Genomic DNA, 10,718 nt, shown 5'->3' with positions numbered 1-10,718 from the left:
GCACAGACTTCGGATGCGCAGGCTCAGTAGTTGTGGCTCACGGGCCCAGTTGCTCCGTGGCATGTGGGATCTTCCCAGACCAGGGCTCGAACCCGTGTCCCCTGCATTGGCAGGCAGATTCTCAACCACTGCGCCACCAGGGAAGCCCAGCAGTAAATTCTAGGAGTGCTAATCCCTGTGGATGAGGAGCACTGCCTGCTTCCTTGGTTTTCACTGTCTCTTTCCCACAGAGCAAAGGGCAGAGCACCATTGTGGTGTTGGAGCCTTTTACATGTTTGACTCCTAAATCCATGGAGATCTGTGTCTTCAGGAGGTCCCGGGTTCCCCCTGGAGGGGGGGACACCCACATCTCTGTAGGGAGAGATGGGCAGGGCACACGTAGGGCCGGGAGGCCTCAGAGGCTTCGGGCTCACAGGGGTGGCAGTCTGGTGGACCGGGAGCTAGGAGACCTGGACTCTGCCCGGTGCTGCACTTGGAGGCCAGGAGTTTCTTCCTGCCGCTCACGGTTCAACAGAGTTTCATCCTCTTCAGCCAAGTTTATTCTCCAGCCTTTATTCTTAGGGTCTCTGGGTACCAGGTTTTCTGGTTCTATGAGATAGGGCAGAGGGATGCTCACATCTGAGGAGAACGTTGGGACTATAGGGAAATTGCCATCCAGAAACCACAGATGGGTAGGGATTGACCTTGAGAGGTCAGTCAGCCCATGTCTGTCTTAACCACTTAAGAATGCAGAAAGTTGGAGGGTTTTGTTTTGTTTTAGTTCAAGAAGAACATGAATCTCTTAGCACTATGAAAGTAACCGAAGAGGCAACATGGCAGTCAAAATTATCAGGCACCCAACTGTAGTAGATCCCTATGAGGTGAAGGCCCAGATCACAACAATTGCCGTTTCCCTAAAGGAGGCTCACCGAAATAGGACCAAGTCTGGGCTCTGTGGTCCCGCGCCTGTGCCACACCCGTGCAATTGATTAGTTCAGTGCCGGGCCCCTGACTCAAGCTGGACCAATCAGAGTTCTTCCCTGTGAATTTAAAATACTGGAACCATTTGGAGGTGGGAGCCTCGGGATGTGAGATGGAAGATGTGAGTGAGCGTGTTCTCAGCCACATGGAGAAAACTGGGCGACAGGGAGAGAGAATCAACTCAACGGGCAGAGGGAAGGTGGTGTTGGGGTTCCTGGTTTCAGTTGTTTTTGTGGCCCAGCTGCAGCTCTCTCCTTCCCATGGCTGGATGAGATACCTCCTTTTTGTCTGAGCTACTTTGGGTTGCATTTCTGTCACGTGCAGCCCAAAGTGTCCGGACTCACAGGAACAAAACTGTATCAAGCATTTCACATGCTCGGAGCTCTTTGTCCTTAAAATCCCCACCTGGATCTTAAGAAAGACCATGGCATCTGTAGGAGATGATGTCATGAGAGAGTTCAGCAAATTGGAAGTGTCTGTATCGAAATTATATTAGGCTCCCAGAAAGAGCTTTCAGAAGCAAACAAATAAACAAAGTGCAACTTCTGGTGTTACCCTAACTACTTCTGATCTCAAAGCCTCCTCACTGCTGCTCTGATCTGCTATCCTTCCTCTAACTTTTCCATGTGTTGCTAGGGTAGAAGGAACACTGGACTGAGAGCCCTGATTCTGTTCCTGTCTATCATTTGATGTCAAACAAACCATTTACCTCTCTGAATGTTTCCTCACCTATAAAATGGAGATAATAATAATGCCTAACTCACAAGTTTATAGTAAGGCCGAAACGGGAGTGAAGTTCCAAATTCAAGTGCTGTGGCTATCTCTTGTGAAACAAACAAACAAAAAAACAGGCCACATGGTCTGACAACTCTTCAATCATTTGATTCAGGGCAGCACCATTCAATAAATATTGCTGAGTGGCCCGCACACGCCAGTTCTGTTTTGAGAGCTGATGATCCTGTAATGAGCAGGACAGATGAGGGTTGTTCCTATGCAGCTGATGTCCTAATGGGGACAGCAGAAAATAAACAAGCCAACCAAGAAATGAGCACATAGGAAAATTTTGAATGAAGAGAAGTGCTATGAAGAGAGCAAAATGGGGTGTAGAGTGAGTGGGTGAGCTCCTGAAGAGAGCAGGGCAGGCTATTTGAAACTGGGCCAGTCCTAGAAGATCTGGGGCATGTGGCTACCATGATAATAAACCTGTCTTGTTTGGTCATACACCCAGCATGCAGTGATGGGCCTATGGCCACTGGAGGATGTGGATAAATGGCTGAAGAACTCCACGCACATTGCCTACCTAGTTTTGGACTCTGCCACCCAAAGAACTGATATCAGACTCAACTTCAAGAATAAAAAAGTATATTAACTGAACAATGGCTTGAGTAAAGAAAAAAGGCCCACCCAAACTCACATTTCCTTTGCTTCCTTCCTTTGGCATTTCTTTGCTATAGAGGATATCTTGAAACTTTTCTAGGTTAAGGCTGATTTGGCATCACTTTTTTTCTTGGACAGTTGGGTCCCACTCAGTTTGTCCAGCTGCTGACATCCTTAGAGAAGACTTTCACAACTGGGCTTTTAAATCCTTCTTCCAAAATGATTCTAAATGTAGGGAGGAAGGCACTAAAGCCTTAGACGTTGTACCAGGCACATTATATCATTTAATCCTTATAGGACTGAACTTGGAGAGGTTTTGTGACTCACCCTAGGTCACAATGCTAGTTATAAACCAGTCACGCCTGCCTCTAAGTCCTGGGTTGGTCGCCCAGCCACTTAGCTTCTGAGTTTTACCAGTGACTCTCTGTCTACAAATGACAGGAAGCATCACATAGCAGGCTTTAAACAAAGCCATTTTATGGGAGCTCTTTTGCACTCATTGTCAGTTGATCTGCTCAATGGCTCTGAGGTGTCGTGGGCATTTTTATTATGACTTGTCAGCATTCCTTATTCTCTTTCTCAGCTTTGCTCCCCCTTTTCAAGGAACTGCACCTTCCTCATTCCAACAAATTGGGTCTGGAGCCATAGCAATAGATCCTGCCCCACACCAACCAACCAACCAACCAGACAACCAAACAAACAAACAACAGAGCTCATTGTGGAAGCTCATTCTTCTGGCTGCAGTGATTGGCCCAAGGATGTACATGTGACCCAAGCTGGGCTAATCAGAGTTGTTCTCAGGGATTTTTATACTTTGAGCTGGAGGAATGAACCTTTTTCTCTTAAGCAATAATTGTGCATACGTGAGCCCAGAGCTGAGGGTAGCTGTGTTCCGGCCTCATGAATAAAGCATGTTTGGGGGATGAAGCCAGAGGCTGAGGAGAGACAGAGAATATCCTGAAGTGTTGGAAGCCCTTGCTTTGATTCCTCCTGTCCTTCCTCTTTTTTGTCGAAGCCAGTTTGGGTTAACTTTCTAGGCCATACATTCAAAGAGCTCTCACTGAGAGGCCAGCTTGAGCTGTTTCTGGGGTAGTGCCAAGGGGCAGTGGTAGAGGTTGCATATAGGTTGTTTTTAGAGGCCATTTAAGGGAAATATCCCTGTGGATGATATGCAAAAAAGTATCTGTCTCTGTACGATGCAAATGACAGAAAACTCCAATATAAACTGGGTTAGGCAATAAAGTAGATTTAATAGCTAATGTGATTTAGAAGTCTAGAGAAAGCATGCTTTCAGGTAATGCTTGATCCAGGCTCTAATGATGTCCCTGAAGTCATTTCTTTACCTCTCTACTCTACCATTCTTAGGGTTCACAGAACGACCCCCAGAAGCTTCAGGCTTCAAGATTCCCCTAAAGGAGCAGCATGCATCCATTTCAGGCCTTCAGAAAAAGAGAGGATATTTTACCATTGAGTTTTTAGAAGGGCTGGGATTTACTTTTCCTTAATGGCTCAGGCTGCATCCGAGGCCTATCCTTGAATCAGTCACTAGCTAGCCTGGGAAGGGGGATACGTTGCAGGGAGTGTGGGAGGCAATTCCATCCAGATTTCATGGTGGAGGATGGAGGAGGGAGACTTCTCTAAAGGAAAATCGAACACCGTTGGGAGAGAAGCAGAGAAAGGATGTGACGGACAGAGTAGCACATGTCCACTGCAACACTTAGCGCTCAGGCCACTGTGTATCCAGGCTTGGGATAGACTTGGCTGAGGTGCTGGGGCAGCCTAGCTTGCACAGAGACAAGCTGCAGTGAAGGTTTTAAAAACAACTGCAGGCGAAACACACTTTGAAGTGGTCTGCAGCAGCTGGTGTCCACTTTGCCAAGAGATGGCACATGTCCTAGGTGGCTGTCTGGGGACCTAGCAGATGATATGTGACCCAGCCTTCCTCCTGGTCCCTGGATCCCCATGTGGTAGAGCAGGATTCTTAACCTTAGCTCTCTGACACTCCCAACTCTACTGCTCATGGAGGTCAAAGCCATGTCCTCTCTCCTGCTCTCCTTGCCTTCTGTGCTTCACCTCCCTGAACTGGGCACTAGTTAGCTGTGCATAGTCCTATCTGTTCTCAGCAGAGGGCAGGAATGGGGGGGCATGCTTAGGAACCCCTCATGCTGACAACTGAGGCTCCATCAATGTCTGCTGAGTCAAAATCTTTAGGGCTCAGATGAAATTTTTTGAGTCAAATTCTGGCCAAAGTCCCCTGACTGTGTGGTGATTGGGAAGATATAGCTTCAAAATATGGTTCAGGTCTTTTGCTTCTGGAAATCTGACCTTTCCAAATGTCTGAAAAGCTGTTCCTTTTGCATTATGTATAATAGGGAATAATTAGAGGCAACCTCAATGTCCACTGGTAGGGTTCCTCTGATGGGACACTCAGCTGCTCTTCTTAAACATGTGACTTACAATCACATCTCTTCTCATGGAAAGACCACTAGGATATACGTCCAAGTGACAAAGCAAATTATAGGACAGTATGCAGTACAACCACCCACCTCCGCAAATGCACAAAAACCTCTGACAGGCTACCCTCCAAATTCTGAACAGTGATTCCCTTTGGAGAATGGGATTGGAACAGGATTCATCTGGATTCATTCATTCATTCGGATTCATTTTTTACTTCATTTCTGTATTGTTTGTTGTCTTTGACAGTGACCATGTATGACTTTTGTAATTAAAAGAGATTTCAATTAAAAAAATAACTCTAAAATAAAATAAAAACAAGCCATTGTGGGGGCATGGTGCTCACTGTTCGGTACACTCTCCTTCTGGTGTCCCTTCCATGGTGCGGAAGCCAGAAACGGAAAAACTACATTTCCCAGACTCCTTTACAGCTAGGATTCTGGGTGTAGTTTAGATTTAGCCAGTGAGACACCTTTAGGTGAGATTAGGAAGGGGATGTGAAATAGAGGCTGCTCAGCTGTTGCTTATGCTGACAAGCTCAGCCAGCTGAGGGGGAATCAGGCTCTTTTGAATCAGTGTTAGCAAAAGTATCCATGTCCCATCACTTGCTCTGTGTGTGCAGGGTGCAGCCCACATCTGCTGCTCTGGATTGGAGCTGCTGAGGGCTGGACACTTCCCAGGTCAGTAGGTGGCTTCCTGGTAGTACAAGAGTCAGCTGCTCCCTTGAGGCCTGATTCCACTGTGTGACTGGAAATTATACTTGTTTCTTTCAGCCCTTCTTATAAATCTATAAACTGTAATAAACCCCTTCTGGGACTAGAATAGAGTTGTTTTTTTTTTTTCCTTGACAGATACACTCGTATGGAAATCTGGAAGCAGCAGCATAATACTTCTTTGGGTTCAAAGCCCTCTGATACCTTTAGGAAACACGAGAGGATTGGCTTTTGTTTCTTTTAAATTAAGCTCAAGTAGAAAGACTAGACTAAACTTTTAAAAATTCCACTCCGGTAATTTATGAAATCTGATGGCACAAACAGAAAGAATCAGGAATGTGGTCTTTGAGTCTCCAAAATCACCTCCCTACGTTTTCTCTCCTATGCACACACCATTTCTCTATCTCTGGTCATCTCATACTTTCATTTAGAGCCACTTTGCAAGACCAGTCTTCCTAGGCAAAACCCTAGTCCAAATACACATGGAAAAACAAGAAAAAAAATTATAAGGAAATGTACAAGGGTGTAGTCTACCAGTGCAATTGACATTAACAATAGCTCCCTTGGATATTAGAATAAAAGGTGCCTCATATTTTTCCTTTGGGTTATGATTCTATTTTTAAAAACCTGTTTGATATATGATTTTTGAAGTTAGATGGCCCTTGAAGTTACCCATGTTTATCTTTGAGACTTGAGTCCAGAGAAAAATGCAGAATGCCCTTTTCTGATGAGGTCACCCTGGCAGTCCAAGGCTGAGTTTCCAAAACTGGAAGTGTTATTTGTCAGCTGGCCAAGCCTCCAGAGTCATAGTATCAATACTTAGCACAGTCTCACCAGCTCCAGCTTGCCCTGCCCTGTCCATCACCATTCCATCCTAGCAGCCCCAGCTGCACAGCATTTTGCAGCTTACAAAACGCTTTGAAAACATTCTCATTTGACGTTCACCACAACACTATGAGGCTGGCTGAGCAGGTGAGGAAGGTGAGGAAGCTAAAGCACAGAGAGTTTAAGGGACTGCTCAAGGTGACACAGAATAGCAAGTCTTGAATCAAGTTTTCTAACTTAAAACCCAGTGTGTCTTCCAAGGCCCTGTGGCCCTTTAACATTTTAATTTTTTATGGTCTTGCCACATTTCCGGTGATGGCCCCCTTTTCTCCCTGTGACTCTAGGGTCATCATTCAAATAACCCCTGGGCATCTTGTAAGCTGGCAAGGCCTTGGTCTGGGTTGCTTGCCTCTGGCTGCAGATCACACAGATCACACAGATCCAGGTTAACAGCACCCATCCGTAGCTGTCAGCCTCCATTGCTCCTCCTTTCCCTGGGTGAACATCCACTGCATTCTGGGAAGAGAGAGATGGAGAGCTTCAGGCAGAGAATCCTCTGTGACCACTGGATGTCAGTACTGATCTATGCCAGAGAGCAGAACCTCTTCCCAGGCCAGGCAGAGCCCCTAGCACCGGGATTTAAAATGGAACAGGAGAGGCACATTGATTAAAAGCAAAGTGTACAGTGAATACGTATTTTAGTTAAACAGTTGGGTTTCTGCGGCCCCATCTCTGAAGGCTGCTATTCTTGGATCTTCCCTCTAAGTTGTTTGATTTAGCTGTTCTGGACCTGATCTAGCGAGAGAGAGAGAACAACCGGAATTCCAAGCAAAACTTAGGACATCTCTGTTGGCTCGTTAATTCCCTTTCCAAGGATGGCACAACTTCAGATGTATCAAAAGTATCATCAAGCAAAGAGTTTAAGTAGTTGCCTTTGAGATGGAGAAACTGGGGGTAGGGGAACCTTGTAGAACTATGTGATTCTTTAAATTAAAATTATGTGAATATGCAGTTTGAATAAAATAGAAGCAAAAAAGTGTTATAAAGCAGCCTCTAATGGGCTTCCCTGGTGGCGCAGTGGTTGAGAATCTGCCTGCCAATGCAGGGGACACAGGTTCGAGCCCTGGTCTGGGAAGATTCCCACATGCCGCGGAGCAACTAGGCCCGTGAGCCACAATTACTGAGCATGCGCGTCTGGAGCCTGTGCTCCGCAACAAGAGAGGCCGCGATGGTGAGAGGCCCGCGCACCGCGATGAAGAGTGGCCCCCACTTGCTACAACTAGAGAAAGCCCTCGCACAGAAACGAAGACCCAACACAGCCATAAATAAATAAATAAATAAATAAATAAATAAAATTAAAGCAGCCACTAAATGTGGGAGGAGGGGAAAGAATATACGATAGACTCATGGACTGGCCACAAAGGCACCGGGTGTTAGAGATTCAGTGACCCTGGATGAAATCATTCACTCCTTTTTGGGCCCTACAGCAACCTCACGAGGTACTGCTGGATGAGGAAATGAGGGTTTAGAGAGATAAGTAACTTGTCCGAGGAGCCAGTGGTGGAACTGGGTTTCAAACTCTGGCCTGCCTGATTCTAGAACCCATCTCTCCACTGCTCTGTTATGTTGCCTTCCTTCACCTTTACCCAAAGGGTCTAGATGACTTGTCCAAAATCACACAATGTTTGGGGCTAGGGAGTGGGGCAGGGACAAAGTTCCCTGACTGTCTCAAATGTTTTTTCCGTGGTCTCACTGGGCCTTGTCCAGATGTCTGTGTTAGAAGCGGGGGAAAGTGAGGCCAAGGAGCCTGTGTCTTGGGGAGTAGCCCGGATGGCCATAGCGCCATTTTGGAGTGGGAAGGCAGATTCACAGCCCACACAAGCACAGCTCTGAACCAGCCCAAAAGATAACTCACACTTCCTGGGACCCTCCCTTCCTTTCCTCATGCAGCCTGCACCCCTCAGCCTATTCTGATATCCCCAAACTGGCAGGTGATCCTTGTCTCCTCCCATCCCTCCTCCTCTGGCCCTGGAGCTGTTTTTAGTTCCAGGCAGCCTTCCAGCCCTCTAAATCTGGTGCACATATTGTCAGGGACCTTCTCCTCATAGATGGAAACCTAGCAACAGGGACATCAAGGATGGACCATGGCGTCTGGCAGCCAAGTGCATTCTGACCTAGCCACCCAGGGTACAGTGTGAGACGACTTAAGAGAAAGGTTAGGTGGATATGTGATGATTCGGGCCCAGAAACTTTGGCTCTAGGTCAACTCTAGACTGAGCATAACCCAGAGGGTATTTGTATTTATCCTTTATCTCATTAGGTCTGTGGTGTGGATTTCTACCTGTGCCAGAGACAGTTCAAGCCTCAGAGAGGGACCTCAAGGGATGGGTCAGTCTTGGGGCTGGGTAATCATGGACTCTGAGGCAGGCGATGATCAGAGCTTGTTCATGGACATATTTAGGCATCTTTGTGGACCTTGGAAACATGAGGAAAATGGAAATAGTTATTCAAAGTGTATTTTAAATAGGATATTTTTTAGAGCAATTTTAGGTTCACAGCAAAATTGAGTCCAAAGTGCAGAGTTCCCATATTCCCCTGTCCCCACATGCGCATGGTCTTCCCAACTAACAACCTTTGTTACAATCAGTGGCTCTACGCTGACCCATCACTGTCACCCAAAGTCCATGGCTTATATTAGGGGTCACTCTTGGTGTTGTACATTTTATGGGCAAATGTATAATGATGTGTAGCCACCATCATGGTATCATACAGAGTAGTTTGATTGCTGTAAAAATCCTCTATGCTCTGCCTATTCATGCCTCCCTCCCGCCTAACCCCTGGTAACCACTCATCTTTTTACTGTTTCCAGTAAACAGCAGTAGTTTTGAGGTTTCTAGAATGTCACAGAGTTGGAATCAAGCAGGACGTAGCTTGTTCAGATTGGCTTTTTTCACTTAGTAATACTAATGTATAAGTTTCCTCCATGTCTTTCCATGGATTGATAACTCATTTACTTTTAGTGCTAAATAATATTCCATTGTCTGGGTGTACCACCACTCATCTGTTGAAGAACATCTTGATTGCTTCCAAGTTTTGGCAATTATAAATAAAGCTGCTATGAATGTAGATGTGCAGGTTTTTATGCGGACGTAAGTTTTCAACTCATTTGGATAAATACCAAGGAGTGTGATGGCCAGATAAGAATATGTTTAGTTTTGTAAGAAACTTCCAAACTGTCTTCCAAAGTGGCTGTACCATTTTGCATTCCCATCAGCAATGCACGAGAGTTCCTATTGCCCCAAATCCTAGCCAGCACTTGGTGTGGTCAATGTTTTGGATTTTGGCCATGCCAATGGGTGTGTAGTGGTATCTCACTGTTGTTTTAATTTGCCTTTTCCTGATGACATATGATGTGAAGCATAGTTTCATAAGCTTTTTACTACCGGCATATCTTCTTTGGTGAGGTCTGTTTAGATATTTTGGCAATTTTTAAATCAGGTTGTTTGTTTTCTTACTGTTGAGTTTTAGGAGTTTTTCGTATATTTTAGATAATAGTCTCTTACCAGATAAGTCTTTTGCAAATATTTTATCCCAGTCTATGGCCTGTCTTCTCATTCTCTTGACATCATACTTTGCAGAGCAGAAGTTTTTAATTTTGTTGAAGTTCAGCTTGCAAATTATTTTATTTGATGGATTGTGCCTTTGATTTTGTACCTAAAAAGACATCACCAACCTCAGGGCATCTATATTTTCTCCTATGTTATCTTCTAGCAGTTTAACAGTTTTGCATTTACATTTAGATCTGTGATCCATTCTGGGTTAATTTTTTTGTAAGGTGTGTGTCTAGATTCATTTTTTTGCATGTGGATGTCCAGTTGTTCCAGCATCATCGGTTGAAAAGACTATCTTTTCTCCATTGTCTCCAAACACTTTTGCTCCTTTGTCAAAAAATGTATGTTTTGACTACTACCTAGGTTCTGGGACTTGAGCAGGGAAGAAAACAGACTTGGTCCCTGCCTGTGGGAGTTGATATCTGGTGCACATAACTTTCTTAAGCCAAGAAGCAGGACGGAGCTTGGAGCAGCGACACTGGGTATGTAGGTTCACATCACTACTTTTGTGTCCCCAGGCTGGTGGGGCCTGGGTCATGGAGGTTACAACCATAAGAAACCAGAGACCCTGGCCTTCAGTTTTAGGTTGGGACTGATTTGCTGGGGTCCTCAGCTGACATTTGACCCAAGGTCTGATGGTTGCTGGGTGAGCATGGGGGCTTTCATGGTGTCTGTATAGGAAACTCTAGGGTCTTAGAAAGAAGGAAGACCCAGGAGAAAAGCCTCTTCAGGAATACTTGCCCACCATCCTGCGGAGTGGAATAACCACACTGACTTC

The sequence above is a fragment of the Balaenoptera physalus genome (genome assembly GCF_965194825.1).
Source record: "Balaenoptera physalus genome assembly, chromosome: 14".
NCBI classification, from domain to species: domain Eukaryota; kingdom Metazoa; phylum Chordata; class Mammalia; order Artiodactyla; family Balaenopteridae; genus Balaenoptera; species Balaenoptera physalus.
Note: the sequence above shows the minus strand (reverse complement) of the source record.